General features: G+C 44.9%; 1 long non-coding RNA gene across 1 annotated transcript in view; it reads left to right on the forward strand.

The window, feature by feature from the left end:
• LOC143818545 (uncharacterized) overlaps positions 1-17255 on the forward strand; it is a 112370-nt gene that overhangs the window by 29407 nt on the left and 65708 nt on the right. The window contains exon 3 of the long non-coding RNA XR_013224598.1: positions 6720-6783. This is a non-coding gene — a long non-coding RNA (uncharacterized LOC143818545). The remainder of the gene's footprint in view (positions 1-6719; positions 6784-17255) is intronic.

Consider the following 17255-nt stretch of genomic DNA (forward strand, 5'->3'; position numbering starts at 1 on the left):
AGGGGGCATTCACCCCACTCCTCTTCTCTCACATGGAAAGGCAGCAGGAAAAAGGGCTTACAATTAACAAATCTCTTTTAGTAGTTTAAGATATGAGAAATGAGTAAGGCTGAGGTTTATAGAGTGGAGAGTCTAGCGTCAGCATTCCTGCACGCTGCCTCTCTCCTCCGGCAGGGATGCCGACTCGTTCATTGTCGCAGCCCTGCACTCCCCTCTCCTTCTGCTGCTGCCCAGGGTCTGCGCATGGTTCACAAATCCCCGGTTGCTGTGCTTAGGTTGCGTAAGGCTGTCCTGCCTTCTTAATGGGACAGCGCACACCCTCCTAAAATGTCCCTAGCCAATGGGAAACATTTATTACTTAAGTCACCTCTACCTGATGAGAGGTGCCTGTACAACATTGCTAGTCTGTTTTTAAAACACGCTTGCTAGTTCTCAGGTCCCAGTGCTCGCATTTCGTTATATCTGCCAGTCTGTCAGCTGTGCCCATCAGACAGTCTACCAGCCTTGCCCACTTGCCTGTCTACAGTGCTTTGCGAAAGCATTCGGCCCCCTGGAACTTTTCAACCTTTTCCCACATATCATGCATCTAACATAAAGATACCAAATGTAAATTTTTGGTGAAGAATCAACAAGTGGAACACAATTGTAAAGTTGAACAAAATGTATTGGCTATTTTAAATTTTTGTGGAAATTCAAAAACTGAAAAGTGGGGCGTGCAATATTATTCGGCCCCTTTACTTTCAGTGCAGCAAACTCACTCCAGAAGATACAGAGATCTACAGGTGAGGTGGGACAGTCTGTCCATAGCACAACAATCAGTCGTACACTGCACAAAACTGGCCTTTATGGAAGAGTGGCAAGAAGAAAGCCATTTCTCAAAGATATCCATAAAAAGTGTTGTTTAAAGTTTGCAACAAGCCACTTGGGAGACACACTAAATATGTGGAAGAAGGTGCTCTGGTCAGATGAAACAAAAATTGAACTTTTTGGCAACAATGCCAAACTATATGCTTGGCATAAAGACAACACAGCTCATCACCTGAACACATCATCCCCACTGTCAAACATGGTGGTGGCAGCATCATGGTTTGGGCCTGCTTTTCTTCAGCAGGGACAGGGAAGCAACACACCTAAAATAAAAGTGGGACAAAATTAACAAAAGGCTGAAAAAGTAGTGGTACTATTAAGAAAGTAGCAGGAGGCTCAATTTTCAAGTAACTAACATGATTGGACTCTGGGGCGCTGCACTCCCCCCCGGTTAAATCCAGTACTCCTGGACTGGGAAAGAAGAACAACAATACATGTTAGCAAAAGACATACAAAATTTTGAAATGCAATAAACAAGTAAATTTAACAATGCTTCCCTTTATGGGAGGTGAGAACACTTGAACGTTACAAACAAAACATATTTACATAGTGCTTAAGATTTAAAATAACATTTATTTAAATAACTGACTATAAATAACCATTATTACCCAGCCGGGCATTCTATCTACTAAGTGCAAATCAACATTTTCCTGAGCTCTCTTTCTCCTATGCAGGACTCTCTGGTCTACCCCCACGGGCCTACTGCATCTTTCCTTGGCTCTCTATCATTAGTTCCGATAATCACTTTAACTTTAATTTTATTCATTATCAACAGTTCTATTCCTTATCATTATTTTTCTAGCTACATACTACTATGTAAAACATCATTACTATCTAACTTTCTTAAAGCAACATTATATCTTGACTAATTGCAACAGTGAACATTCCATTTAAGAGGGGCATTTCAAGAGGTAGTGCAACTCTCAAGCTGCAAGTCTGTAATTAACAAGACCTTCTGCGCTGTATCCAGGAACAGTCTCTTCAAAAAGCTCCTTCCTTTGTGAAACCAGTAGAGGGCACCATTAAGAAGGTGCAACTATATACAACACAGTTTGTGAACCATTCACCGTCCATGATTCGGAAGTCTTTTAAAACAGTGATGCAAAACAAACATAAAGCATTAGGGATCCCGGGTAAACAAAGGGATCCCTTTAAGAACTAACCCTGGTCGGGTTTAAGGCAGCAAGGAAAACACACACAGTTAACTATTTACAGTTTCGTTGTTCCAAGGTTTATCCTCATAGTAGGTTGCAAGACACCAGCCGGCAGCGAACACTTCCTGACCGGGGAAGCTCCGGTTCCCTGTTCTCGGCTGATGCGGTGTCAGTATCAGTGGTTCGTCTCTCAGGTGCGACCAGGTCACCCGGTGTCTGGATTCGAATGTCAGCTTTGGTTGCAAGTTCAGTAGCAGCAATTACGCACACAGTGGTGATAGTGGTAGGATTCGTCAGGTCAGAGTTAGTCGTAGTCAGAGCAGCAGGTGGCGCCACTGCAGGCTCGCATCGCTGGACGTTCCGAGCGCACCACTTTTGCGCACTCCGATGGCGAGTGTAGGTCACCTGGTCCCCCTTACATAGTAGTGGATTGTCACATCTGTTGCGGAATGGGGTCTTCACATTGTAGCTGGTAAAGAAGATTTCAGTCGGCAGTCCCGGTTCTTGTATAGAGCCCTAACCCCGTTTCGGGTGAAAGGCTAGTACAGTCCCCCATTTTACCAAGTCTTTCTTACCGCGTGCAGTCTTTGGGTTTTGTACTTTCGGTGGGTCACTTTGTTCTGTCTCTTTTCGGTTTTTCCAGTGTAGAATTAAGCATTGTTTATATTGTTCCCAGGTGAGCACAGCAATGCTGAGTCCCTCCTGCCTGGCCCCGTCTGGCCCAATCCTCGGGGTATCCCATTGGAAGATCACCCCCTCTGAGCTCACATCTAGCGGTTCCCCCATAGTTGTCGGTAACGGAGGCACCAGCTTCTCCATAGTGTCGGGGGTTACCACTACCAGCTCAGCGGAGAGGAACTGGTCACTGTTGGGACGGGGAGCGGTCGCAGGAGCAGGATCGATCGGTGGGGCAGGGGCGCTTCCCATACCTGCGTCTGATGTGGTTCCATCGATGCCGATCTGTTCCACTGACGAGGACACTGGAGTCAGCAGCGGCTCGGATCGCGGTTCTTCCAAGGCGTCCCTCCGGCACGACTCCGACTTCCATTGCTTCACATCGGCTGGCTCCGTGTCCGGGATAGGTTGACTCGGCTCCTCCGCCTGTGGCTCCAAGAGGTCTGGATCCTCCAGCTGCGGTGGGTTCGGATCCGCCTCCGGTCGTTGGGGATAGTCCAGGATCACTTCGTCGTCGTTCAGGAAATCGCTGGTCACCCTCGCTGTTCCGCAGTCGGCAGCTGCACACACACATGGTTCTGCCATCTTCCCAGGGTGGGGCTCCTTCTTGTCTTGGTTCCCGCCGTTGCAAATCAAGGGGCGGTTCTCCTCTGCTTCGAGGCAGGTCGTCATCTTGCAGCAGTAGTCGGAGGGGGCGGTCGCCACTTTTGGCGCCGCTTTGATAGTCTCCTCCCATGGCACGCCCTTCTTCTTCTTCTGCGCTCCTCGTAGCGCTGTAATGGCGGGAATTTTGGCGGGAATTTTTGGCGGCAAATAGCAATACACAGTCTTTGCAATAGATCACGGTTCAAGCACAATTCAATCACAGTTCCAAGGCACACATGACCTGATTCCTCAGGCTTAAGTAGATCCTGTTCGTGACGCCAAGTTGGAGCGGCCCCCAGACACAGGACGGCGGGGTACTCGGTACCGGGTCTCTCGGTTCTGAGGATGTCACGGTGGCCTGACCCGGTCCGTGGTCCTGCTAAGGGGCGCCCAATAAAAGGTGTAGGTGGTGGTGTAGGTCACAGTAAATAACGAGGACACAGGGTTGCAGTCTCTTTACCTCTTTACTGAAGGCTTCAGCATCCGCAATCCAGAGCACTGTTAACTGGGCTGGCTGAGACCGGCCGGTCCGAAGGCACATCCAAAGTTCCCTTTGCAGGTGGAAATCAGTGCCTACCTACTAGCGCCTGGGTGTTGTAGTACTTCCCTGCTGAGCACCACGGGATAGTCCTCACAACTGTCGTGTATGTTTCTGTTCTTTCTCTCCATCCCCCAGATCATATGGATAGGACGCACCCGTATGACGGGGTAGGCCTGCAGTTATTTTATAGGGACCCTAGAGACGCCCCTCTCCCACAATTGCCTCCGTTGTCTTCATTAGGTGATTTAGGTGATATAGCCAACCTATAATTAGCTGCCCTGCCGTTGGTTTGAAGTAATGCATGGAGCCCAATACTTCCTCGGCGTTCCGGCCACCGGCTACGCGCCTCAGTAGAATGTTGCCGATCTCGGGGCACGACTCCTACTGGTTCTTTCGCCTTTGTGCTGTGATCTCATTTCTCACTTCTCCACAATAAACCTCGCTTCTTATCCTTTCTTGAGATACCGCCGCAATGAAGTGCAGGCGCGGCTCTGTAACGATCTGTCCTTTTCGCTAGGCCTCTGTCAGGATCCCACCCCTGACAGGGACCCCCCTGAATCTTCCCAAGCAACCTCTTCTCTCTCTAGGTGTTGCCTGGGCAAAACCCAGTCAGCTTCTCCCTAACTTCCTATCCAGCCCCCAGTTTTACCAGAGTGTGAGGAGTGGCCTAATACATAGAACCCTTTGCTCACCCTGGTGGTCAGAGTGGGAAGTGTAATGTGTGACTGTGATACCTGGTCAGGTGAACTCCTTTAGTGCCATCAGACGTACCATCACTCCCCTTAGTGGCGGAGCGACAGTACTGCAACGACCAGGACTCTGGGGCGCTGCACGATCATGTTAGAAAGGCAGAGTCTCTCAGACGCAAAGATGGTCAGAGGGTAACCACTCTGTGAACAATTGCAATTTCATGAAGGTTTTGAATATTTCACAAAGAGAAAGCTAAACCACATACAGTATCCATCACAAAAGCATGGCTTCCCAGAAGTAGAGTTCGAGTGATGATCTGGCTGCCTGAAGTCGAGACATTTCCCCAATAGAAATGAAAAATCTGGCAAAGAAGACCTAGTCAAGAAGGGGACAACACTCCTCTCCCAAAACTCCAGCAATTGGTCTCCTCAATTTCCAGACATTTACAGACTGATATAGAAAGAAGAGATGATCATGATACACAATGGTAGACGTGGCCCTGTCCAATCTTTTTTGAGATGTGTTGCTGCATCAATTTCTAAATTTAATCCCTGTGCAGGGATCTGGTCTTACAATGGGGTCCCCTGGATTGCTTCCATGGAAGGGCTGCTTACCGGAGGAGCAAACCAGAGGCAGGATGAGTCGCCAACCAGGGTCAAAGCCAAGAGGTCACTTCATGAAGAGAATCGTAAAACAAGAGGACAGTCAGAAAACACACTGCCCCAGGGCCCTCTGGAAGGAGTGATAAAACCGAGACTTAAATTAACCACATAGTTCCCTTATAAAGCAGCACCAAAAGTCCCATGGAAAACATAGGACTGGAGCTGTCATGCGTCGCAAGCAAGAAAGGCGCAACACTGCCCAGTGGCCAAGGCGCAAGCAAAGGAGGCACGAATCGGCACAGGTGTTACAGAAATCAAATGAAAATGTCTGACTTTCAACTTCTGATACATATTTATATATTTTACTCACTCATATAGCACCATTACTTACACACTGACTACTGAGCCTTTTGCCCACTCAACAGGTGATCACCAGCATGTTCACAAGGGCCAATAATGGGGAATGAGCATTTCTACAAACGCTTATTTGCAGACTGTTGGCTTGTCTCAATATACCTTAAAAATCTTTATCAGCAGACCAGCAACCAACATCAACAACATGAAATATGCTGCCGGTAACATGACACTGTATGGAAGAAGAATGATTGTATAAACTGCTTTCTTGTTACTGTCAGAGACTAAAAACAGGCAGTGTTTCCTTTTTTTCTCTCTTTTTTACAATATGCTTCCCTTTAGCATAAATATCTAGAGATTCAGTTTTCAAAAACCAATTTCCAGCTACTCTGAATTCTTACAAAGAGACAGATGCCTATGGTTTGCAAAACTGAAAACGTCCATTGCCTGAAGGCTATAGATCACATTTGCACCCCCTTGTACATTATATTAATTTAAAATATTCTTTATTTCTAAAGGAATACACCGCTATATTTTCTTGTATTAACTGTATTATGCATGTATTATATTTGATAAAGCACAAAAGCTAAAAATTAATTGGTTCAAGGAAAAAAATGAAGAAAAAACATCCATCATATAGTATGTACCGTATGCTTTCTGTATGTTATTAAAGGGAATCTGTCAGTGGGATCAACTCTCCTAAGCCGTCTATCTAAGCACACAGGTCATAGAAAGATGAATAAAATGATACCGGATCTGCGATCTGATATCTTACTCCAGAGACATCCACTTTTTTACGTAAATGAGCTATTACAATCTATGGAGCTGACATAGATCTCCCTGAGAATCTGCCTCCAGAGAATATGAGTAGGCGTTTTCAAATACACCCACTCTGCAATGCCTTGATAGTTCTTATATATGTAAATTATGTATACAAGTGAAGCGTTTAGTTGATGGTTGACACCTATAATAATCCAGATGGTTGTGAATGGTAAACGAATTAATGTTAATGGGTGAAATTTCTGTATATCTAAAATTCTATAAAAGAGTATCTGTTATTTCACTGAACATTTACATATAATTTGTCATGTATGCATATGAGAAATAACACCACTTGTGTCCATTATATGACTTATATTATGTATGTTTCATAAGTTTTCCCCTCTAAAAGGCTCTACCCTTAATTTTCAGGGGAAAGAGTGCAGAAATGGTTAATAAGTAGAGAAAGAAGCGGAGAAAGAAAGCAAATTATCTGGTAAGATATATTCCGATGTTTCACTTGTACTAATGCTTTATGCAAGACTTGTTGAAACAACAGTCGCTATTTTAATGTAAATAGGTCCAAGGCGATCTGCTGAATAATTATATAATATAGGGGCTAGAACTACAAAATCACTCATTTCTCGTAATTATAGTGATATAGAACTTTTCCAGTTTTAGGTTTATATTGTTTAACCAATCTACAAATGAAAATGTTTCCACTGTTCAATGATCTTTGACTAGGGTTGAGCGAAACGGGTCGATCATTTTCAAAAGTCGCCGACTTTTGGCTAAGTCGGCGTCTCATGAAACCCGATCCGACCCCTGTGCTTGTCGGCCATGCGGTACGCGACTTTCGCGCCAAAGTCGCGTTTCAATGACGCGAAAAGCGCCATTTCTCAGCCAATGAAGGTGAACGCAGAGTGTGGGCAGCGTGATGACATAGATCCTGGTCCCCACCATCTTAGAGAAGGGCATTGCAGTGATTGGCTTGCTGTCTGCGGCGTCACAGGGGCTATAAAGGGGCGTTCCCGCCGACCGCCATCTTACTGCTGCTGATCTGAGCTTAGGGACAGGTTGCTGCCGCTTCGTCAGAAGCAGGGAGAGCGTTAGGCAGGGTCCACTAACCACCAAACCGCTTGTGCTGCAGCGATTTCCACTGTCCAACACCACCTTCGGTGTGCAGGGACTGTGGAAGCTATTTTTTTTTTTTTTTCCTCAGCGCTGTAGCTCATTGGGCTGCCCTAGAAGGCTCCGTGATAGCTGTATTGCTGTGTGTACGCCACTGTGGAAACCAACTGCTTTTTTCAAAGCACATATCCTCTTGTTCCTTCCTTTCTGCACAGCTATCTTTTTTGTTTGTCCACACTTTTTATTTAATTTGTGCATCAGTCCACTCCTATTGCTGCCTGCCATACCTGGCTTACATTACTGCAGGGAGATAGTAATTGTAGGACAGTTTTTTTTTTTTTTTTGTTTTTTTTTGTGGGAGATTAAGATTGGCATTTCTGCTACAGTGCCATCCCTGTGTGTGCCATCTCTCACTGAGTGGGCCATAGAAAGCCTATTTATTTTTTCCGTGATTTGTGTTCTAAAATCTACCTCAACACAAAAACACTACATCAATCAGTGGGAGAAAAATATTGGCCTCAGTCAGGGCTTGTGTGCCACTGCTGTGTGTGCTATCTCTCATTCAGTGGGCTATAGCAAGCCTATTTTTTTTTTTTTTTTTTTAATATTATTTGGTTTCTAAAGTCTCCCTGAAAAAAAAAACAAACATAAAAAAACAGTGGGAGAGTAATATTGCCCTTTCAGCTTGTGTGCCAGTCTTGACTCCTGGGTGTGCCACCTCTCTCCCTCTCATTCAGTGGGCCATAGAAAGCCTATTTATTTTTTTTTTTTAAATATTATTGGGTTTCTAAAGTCTCCCTTAAAAAACAAAAAATACATAAAAAAACAGTGGGAGAGTAATATTGCCCTTTCAGCTTGTGTGCCAGTCTTGACTCCTGGGTGTGCCACCTCTCTCCCTCTCATTCAGTGGGCCATAGAAAGCCTATTTATTTTTTTTTTAAAATATTATTGGGTTTCTAAAGTCTCCCTTAAAAAACAAAAAATACATAAAAAAACAGTGGGAGAGTAATATTGCCCTTTCAGCTTGTGTGCCAGTCTTGACTCCTGGGTGTGCCACCTCTCTCCCTCTCATTCAGTGGGCCATAGAAAGCCTATTTATTTTTTTTTTTAAATATTATTGGGTTTCTAAAGTCTCCCTTAAAAAACAAAAAATACATAAAAAAACAGTGGGAGAGTAATATTGCCCTTTCAGCTTGTGTGCCAGTCTTGACTCCTGGGTGTGCCACCTCTCTCTCTCATTCAGTGGGCCATAGAAAGGCTATTTTTTTTTTGTTTTTTTAATATTATTTGGTTTCTAAAGTCTCCCTGAAAAAAAAAAAAAAACATACAAAAAACAGTGGGAGAGTAATATTGCCCTTTCAGCTTGTGTGCCAGTCTTGACTCCTGGGTGTGCCACCTCTCTCCCTTTCATTCAGTGGGCCATAGAAAGCCTATTTATTTTTTTTTTTAAATATTATTGGGTTTCTAAAGTCTCCCTTAAAAAACAAAAAATACATAAAAAAACAGTGGGAGAGTAATATTGCCCTTTCAGCTTGTGTGCCAGTCTTGACTCCTGGGTGTGCCACCTCTCTCTCTCATTCAGTGGGCCATAGAAAGGCTATTTTTTTTTTTGTTTTTTTAATATTATTTGGTTTCTAAAGTCTCCCTGAAAAAAAAAAAAAAACATACAAAAAACAGTGGGAGAGTAATATTGCCCTTTCAGCTTGTGTGCCAGTCTTGACTCCTGGGTGTGCCACCTCTCTCCCTTTCATTCAGTGGGCCATAGAAAGCCTATTTATTTATTTTTTTAAATATTATTGGGTTTCTAAAGTCTCCCTTAAAAAACAAAAAATACATAAAAAAACAGTGGGAGAGTAATATTGCCCTTTCAGCTTGTGTGCCAGTCTTGACTCCTGGGTGTGCCACCTCTCTCTCTCATTCAGTGGGCCATAGAAAGGCTATTTTTTTTTTGTTTTTTTTAATATTATTTGGTTTCTAAAGTCTCCCTGAAAAAAAAAAAAAAACATACAAAAAACAGTGGGAGAGTAATATTGCCCTTTCAGCTTGTGTGCCAGTCTTGACTCCTGGGTGTGCCACCTCTCTCCCTTTCATTCAGTGGGCCATAGAAAGCCTATTTATTTATTTTTTTAAATATTATTGGGTTTCTAAAGTCTCCCTTAAAAAACAAAAAATACATAAAAAAACAGTGGGAGAGTAATATTGCCCTTTCAGCTTGTGTGCCAGTCTTGACTCCTGGGTGTGCCAGCTCTCTCTCTCATTCAGTGGGCCATAGAAAGGCTATTTTTTTTTTGTTTTTTTTAATATTATTTGGTTTCTAAAGTCTCCCTGAAAAAAAAAAAAAAAACATACAAAAAACAGTGGGAGAGTAATATTGCCCTTTCAGCTTGTGTGCCAGTCTTGACTCCTGGGTGTGCCACCTCTCTCCCTTTCATTCAGTGGGCCATAGAAAGCCTATTTATTTTTTTTTTTAAATATTATTGGGTTTCTAAAGTCTCCCTTAAAAAACAAAAAATACATAAAAAAACAGTGGGAGAGTAATATTGCCCTTTCAGCTTGTGTGCCAGTCTTGACTCCTGGGTGTGCCACCTCTCTCTCTCATTCAGTGGGCCATAGAAAGGCTATTTTTTTTTTGGTTTTTTTAATATTATTTGGTTTCTAAAGTCTCCCTGAAAAAAAAAAAAAACATACAAAAAACAGTGGGAGAGTAATATTGCCCTTTCAGCTTGTGTGCCAGTCTTGACTCCTGGGTGTGCCACCTCTCTCCCTTTCATTCAGTGGGCCATAGAAAGCCTATTTATTTTTTTTTTTAAATATTATTGGGTTTCTAAAGTCTCCCTTAAAAAACAAAAAATACATAAAAAAACAGTGGGAGAGTAATATTGCCCTTTCAGCTTGTGTGCCAGTCTTGACTCCTGGGTGTGCCACCTCTCTCTCTCATTCAGTGGGCCATAGAAAGGCTATTTTTTTTTTGGTTTTTTTAATATTATTTGGTTTCTAAAGTCTCCCTGAAAAAAAAAAAAAAACATACAAAAAACAGTGGGAGAGTAATATTGCCTTTTCAGCTTGTGTGCCAGTCTTGACTCCTGGGTGTGCCACCTCTCTCCCTTTCATTCAGTGGGCCATAGAAAGCCTATTTATTTATTTTTTTAAATATTATTGGGTTTCTAAAGTCTCCCTTAAAAAACAAAAAATACATAAAAAAACAGTGGGAGAGTAATATTGCCCTTTCAGCTTGTGTGCCAGTCTTGACTCCTGGGTGTGCCACCTCTCTCTCTCATTCAGTGGGCCATAGAAAGGCTATTTTTTTTTTGGTTTTTTTAATATTATTTGGTTTCTAAAGTCTCCCTGAAAAAAAAAAAAAAACATACAAAAAACAGTGGGAGAGTAATATTGCCCTTTCAGCTTGTGTGCCAGTCTTGACTCCTGGGTGTGCCACCTCTCTCCCTTTCATTCAGTGGGCCATAGAAAGCCTATTTATTTTTTCCGTGATTTGTGTTCTAAATTCTACCTCAACACAAAAACACTACATCAATCAGTGGGAGAAAAATATTGGCCTCAGTCAGGGCTTGTGTGCCACTGCTGTGTGTGCTATCTCTCATTCAGTGGGCTATAGCAAGCCTATTTTTTTTTTTTTTTTTAATATTATTTGGTTTCTAAAGTCTCCCTGAAAAAAAAAAAAAAACCTAAAAAAACAGTGGGAGAGTAATATTGCCCTTTCAGCTTGTGTGCCAGTCTTGACTCCTGGGTGTGCCACCTCTCTCCCTCTCATTCAGTGGGCCATAGAAAGCCTATTTATTTATTTTTTTAAATATTATTGGGTTTCTAAAGTCTCCCTTAAAAATCAAAAAATACATAAAAAAACAGTGGGAGAGTAATATTGCCCTTTCAGCTTGTGTGCCAGTCTTGACTCCTGGGTGTGCCACCTCTCTCTCTCATTCAGTGGGCCATAGAAAGGCTATTTTTTTTTTGGTTTTTTTAATATTATTTGGTTTCTAAAGTCTCCCTGAAAAAAAAAAAAAAACATACAAAAAACAGTGGGAGAGTAATATTGCCCTTTCAGCTTGTGTGCCAGTCTTGACTCCTGGGTGTGCCACCTCTCTCATTCAGTGGGCCATAGAAAGCTTTTTTTTTTTTTTTCCTTGATTTGTGTTCTAAAATCTACCTCAACACAAAAACACTACATCAATCAGTGGGAGAAAAATATTGGCCTCAGTCAGGGCTTGTGTGCCACTGCTGTGTGTGCTATCTCTCATTCAGTGGGCTATAGAAAGCCTATTTATTTATTTATTTTTTTTTCTTATTATTTGGTTTCTAAAGTCTCCCTGAAAAAAAAAAATACATAAATTAGGTGGGAGATTAATATTGACATTAGTGCTTGAGTGACAGTCCTGCGTGTGTGTCATCTCTGTGATTTTGTGCCACAGAAAACAGAGTGTGTAACATTGTGCCTGATTTTCCTTGTGGTCTCACCAACCTGTTAAGGGATATTGAAATCATACTGAAGTTATAGCTCACCGTGTAAGTTGTTTGACAGCAACAAATAAAGTTACTTTGGTTAAGATTTTAAAACAATGAGGAAGTCTGGTGCAAGAGGTCGTCGTGGGCGTTCATTGTCAGCTGGTAATGATGGTAGTGGTAGTGGAGCATCAGGTGGTCGTGGGGATAAAAATATTCCACCTAAGTCTGGAGCTGTGGAGCCAGTTTCGTCGTCAGGCTACACAAGGCCTCGAACGCTCTCTTTTCTGGGAGTAGGAAAACCGCTTTTAAAGGCGGAGCAGCAACAGCAAGTTTTGGCTTACATTGCAGACTCAGCCTCTAGCTCTTTTGCCTCCTCTTCCGAAACTGGTAAATGTAAAAGCAGCGCGTCGCTTGTGGATGTTCACGGTCAGGGACAAGTCGCTTCCTTGTCCTCCTCAGCAAAAACTACAACAAGAGAGAAGGATGCAGCAGGCGACACAACGGGTCACTCCATGGAGCTCTTTACACATACCGTCCCTGGCTTAGAAAGTGAAACATTTAACAGGCCATGCCCATTACAAGTATATTCTGACATGGAGTGCACTGATGCACAGCCACAGCCAGAGTACTATGCTGCTCCTTTGACTCAGACCACCACATTGCCCTCTCAGGGTACAGATCCACAATCAGACCCTGATGAGACTATGTTGCCCCGCCACGAACGCTATACCACCGACCGACACAGTGACACAGACGAAGTTGCACACGAGCTCGAAGAGGAGGTAATAGATGACCCAGTTATTGACCCCGATTGGCAGCCATTGGGGGAACAGGGTGCAGGCGGCAGTAGTTCAGAAGCGGAGGTGGAGGAGGGGCCGCAGCAGGCACCAACATCGCAACAGGTTCCATCTGCCGGGCCCGTATCTGGCCCAAAACGCGTGTCAAAGCCAAAACCTGTTGGAGCACAGCGTTGCCATCCGGTTAAAGCTCAGTTTGCAATCCCTGAAAAGGGATCCGAGTCTAGGAAGAGTGCAGTCTGGCATTTTTTTAAACAACATCCAACTGATCAGCGCAAAGTCATCTGTCAAAAATGTTCAACTAGCTTAAGCAGAGGTCAGAATCTGAAAAGTCTAAATACTAGTTGCATGCATAGACACTTAACCACCATGCATTTTCAAGCCTGGACTAACTACCAAACGTCCCTCAAGGTTGTAGCACCCTCGGCCAATGAAGCTAGTCAGCAACGCAACATCCCTTCCGTCACTGTAAGGCCACCATTTTCCGCACCACCGGCAGTATCTGTGCAGGTTTCTTTGCCAGCCAAAAGCAGTCAGGGTCAGGGAATCACCAGTTTTGTAGGAGGAAATATTGCATCTAGGGCACCGGCGGAAACAATACCGTCTCCAACCGTCTCTCAGTCTGCCATGTACACCGGCACACCCGAAAGTTCCACGATCTCCAGCTCTCCAGTCCAGCTCACCCTACATGAGACTCTGGTTAGAAAAAGGAAGTACTTATCCTCGCATCCGCGTACACAGGGTTTTAACGCCCACATAGCTAGACTAATCTCGTTAGAGATTATGCCCTACCGGTTAGTTGAAAGCGAAGCTTTCAAAGCCCTGATGGAGTACGCTGAACCACGATACGAGCTACCCAGTCGACACTTTTTTTCCAGAAAAGCCATCCCAGCCCTGCACCAGCATGTTAAACAGCGCATCGTCCATGCACTCAGGCAATCTGTGAGTACAAAGGTGCACCTGACTACAGATGCATGGACCAGTAGGCATGGCCAGGGACGTTATGTGTCCATCACGGCACACTGGGTGAATGTGGTGGATGCAGGGTCCACAGGCGACATCAATTTAGGGACAGTTGTGCCTAGCCCACGGTCTAGGAAACAGTTGGCTGTAGGCGTTCGCACCCCCTCCTCCTCCTCCTCCTCGTCCTCCTGCAGAAGCTACAGCTCTTCCACAGAACGCAGTCTGCCAACCACTCCATCGGCAGATGACACTGTTGCACACCAGTTGTCCCATTATGGGCCAGCTACTGCCAAGCGTCAGCAGGCTGTATTGGCTATGAAGTGCTTGGGCGACAACAGACACACCGCGGAAGTTCTGTCCGAGTTCTTGCAACAAGAAACACAGTCGTGGCTGGGCACAGTAGATCTTGAGGCAGGCAAGGTAGTGAGTGATAACGGAAGGAATTTCATGGCTGCCATCTCCCTTTCCCTTATCCCCCTAATGCGTCTGCTGATGCAAAGTTTGACGCACATAAAGGAGCAGGCGTCTGCACCAGAGGAAGAGGAAAGCCTTGATGACAGTCAGCCATTGTCTGGTCAGGGCAGTGTACAGGACGAGGTAGCGGGCGAAGAGGAGGTGGAGGACGAGGAGGATGATGGGGATGAGTATATTTTTAATGCCGAACCTTTCCCGGGGGCACAGGAAATTGGTTGCATGTCACGGCCGGGTTCTGGTTTTTTGAGGGACACAAGTGACGTAGATTTGCCTGCAACTGCCCCTCAACCAATCACAACCGGAGATTTGACAACTGGAACTTTGGCCCACATGGCGGATTATGCCTTACGTATCCTAAAAAGGGACACACGCATTACGAAAATGATGAACGATGACGATTACTGGTTGGCCTGCCTCCTTGATCCACGCTATAAAGGCAAATTGCAAAATATTATGCCACATGAGAACTTGGAACTAATATTAGCAACCAAACAATCAACTCTTGTTGACCGTTTGCTTCAGGCATTCCCAGCACACAGCGCACGTGATCGTTCTCACACGAGCTCCAGGGGGCAGCAGACTAGGAGTGTTAGGGGTGCACACATCAGAAGTGGCGTTGGACAGAGGGGTTTTCTGACCAGGTTGTGGAGTGATTTTGCTATGACCGCAGACAGGACAGGTACTGCTGCATCAATTGAAAGTGACAGGAGACAACATTTGTCCAGTATGGTTACTAACTATTTTTCATCCCTTATCGATGTTCTCCCTCAACCGTCATTCCCATTTGATTACTGGGCCTCCAAATTAGACACCTGGCCAGAATTGGCAGAATATGCATTGCAGGAGCTTGCTTGCCCGGCAGCAAGTGTCCTATCAGAAAGAGTATTCAGTGCTGCAGGTTCAATATTAACCGAAAAAAGGACTCGTCTGGCTACCCAAAATGTTGACGATCTAACATTCATTAAAATGAACCACAACTGGATTTCGAAATCTTTTGCCCCACCTTGCCCGGCCGACACCTAGCTTTCCTATGAAAAGCTCTTGCCTGTGAATTACTTTTCTAATGTCTAATTTGCTGCAGCTGATTGTACAGCATACGACATGTTTACACCTCCCTAAATGGCAAAACTCCCCACACGGGGCCGTGGTATCGCGACTTGGCGCAAGCACCCGTGAGACTGCTGTTTGTCTGAAGAGGTGGGTGTGCTCGCTTTTGGTTGACGGCATTGCTACTGGGTCCCTCATAGTACAATGTAGTGTCTCTGGCGGTGGTGGTGCGCACCCAACGTCAGACACACCGTTGTAACATGAGGGGCCCTGGCGCGGTCCCGCCGGCCTCAAGAGAGTTCCCCCCTACCCCAGCTCAAAATGTGCTCTACCACGTCCAAAATTATGTCGCACAGCTCCACCAATCTTTAGTCTATTCGCTGACATCATTCAATGTCTGGCACTGACAATACAAATTTGTAGACATCTATGATGCAACTTAAAGTAGTCTGTGTCTGTGTCCTATATTGGCACCATTAAATAGTTACTGCCAAATTACTATGTCAGAAACTCAGTAGATGAGCCCACCCCTGTACCTAAGTATGCCACCTTTTTTTTTGTTGTGGTTGTTTTGCGAGACATTAACATCTATTTATATTTTGGGAGTACTGGGACAGACACTCCTTGCACTACTCCTCCACTCACCACCAAGCTGCCTGTGTATCCATGTAACCGCTGTAAAGCTGCCATGAGCCTATTGTTTGTTATTTTAGGCCTTTGATAGCCTGTCTGCGGTCCCTACTTTAAATACTCCTCCACTCACCACCACCAAGCTGCCTGCCCGTGTATCCATGTAACCGCTGTAAAACTGCCATGAGCCTATTGTTTGTTATTTTAGGCATTTGAAGCCTGTCTGCGGTCCCTCCTTCCACTAGTCCTCCACTGACCAGACCACTGCTGCCCGTGTACCCCTGGAACCAATTATAAAGTGCCTACAGCCAGCCCATTTTCTTATGTTAGGCCTTTGAAGCCTGTCTGCGGTCCCTACTTTAAATACTCCTCCACTGACCACCAAGCTGCCTGCCCGTGTATCCATGTAACCGCTGTAAAACTGCCATGAGCCTATTGTTTGTTATGTTAGGCCTTTGATAGCCTGTCTGCGGTCCCTACTTTAAATACTCCTCCACTCACCACCAAGCTGCCTGCCCGTCTATCCATGTAACCGCTGTAAAACTGCAATGAGCCTATTGTTTGTTATTTTAGGCCTTTGATAGCCTGTCTGCGGCCCCTACTTGCAATACTCCTCCACTGACCACAATGCTGCCTGGAGTGCCTGCCTGTGTATCCATGTAACCGCTGTAAAACTGCCATGAGCCTATTGTTTGTTATTTTAGGCCTTTGAAGCCTGTCTGCGGTCCCTCCTTCCACTAGTCCTCCACTGACCAGACCACTGCTGCCCGTGTACCCCTGGAACCAATTATAAAGTGCCTACAGCCAGCCCATTTTCTTATGTTAGGCCTTTGAAGCCTGTCTGCGGTCCCTACTTTAAATACTCCTCCACTGACCACCAAGCTGCCTGCCCGTGTATCCATGTAACCGCTGTAAAACTGCCATGAGCCTATTGTTTGTTATGTTAGGCCTTTGATAGCCTGTCTGCGGTCCCTACTTTAAATACTCCTCCACTCACCACCAAGCTGCCTGCCCGTCTATCCATGTAACCGCTGTAAAACTGCAATGAGCCTATTGTTTGTTATTTTAGGCCTTTGATAGCCTGTCTGCGGCCCCTACTTGCAATACTCCTCCACTGACCACAATGCTGCCTGGAGTGCCTGCCTGTGTATCCATGTAACCGCTGTAAAACTGCCATGAGCCTATTGTTTGTTATTTTAGGCCTTTGAAGCCTGTCTGCGGTCCCTCCTTCCACTAGTCCTCCACTGACCAGACCACTGCTGCCCGTGTACCCCTGGAACCAATTATAAAGTGCCTACAGCCAGCCCATTTTCTTATGTTAGGCCTTTGAAGCCTGTCTGCGGTCCCTACTTTAAATACTCCTCCACTGACCACCAAGCTGCCTGCCCGTGTATCCATGTAACCGCTGTAAAACTGCCATGAGCCTATTGTTTGTTATTTTAGGCCTTTGATAGCCTGTCTGCGGTCC

Source organism: Ranitomeya variabilis, chromosome 3, assembly GCF_051348905.1.
Source record: "Ranitomeya variabilis isolate aRanVar5 chromosome 3, aRanVar5.hap1, whole genome shotgun sequence".
Lineage (NCBI taxonomy): Eukaryota > Metazoa > Chordata > Amphibia > Anura > Dendrobatidae > Ranitomeya > Ranitomeya variabilis.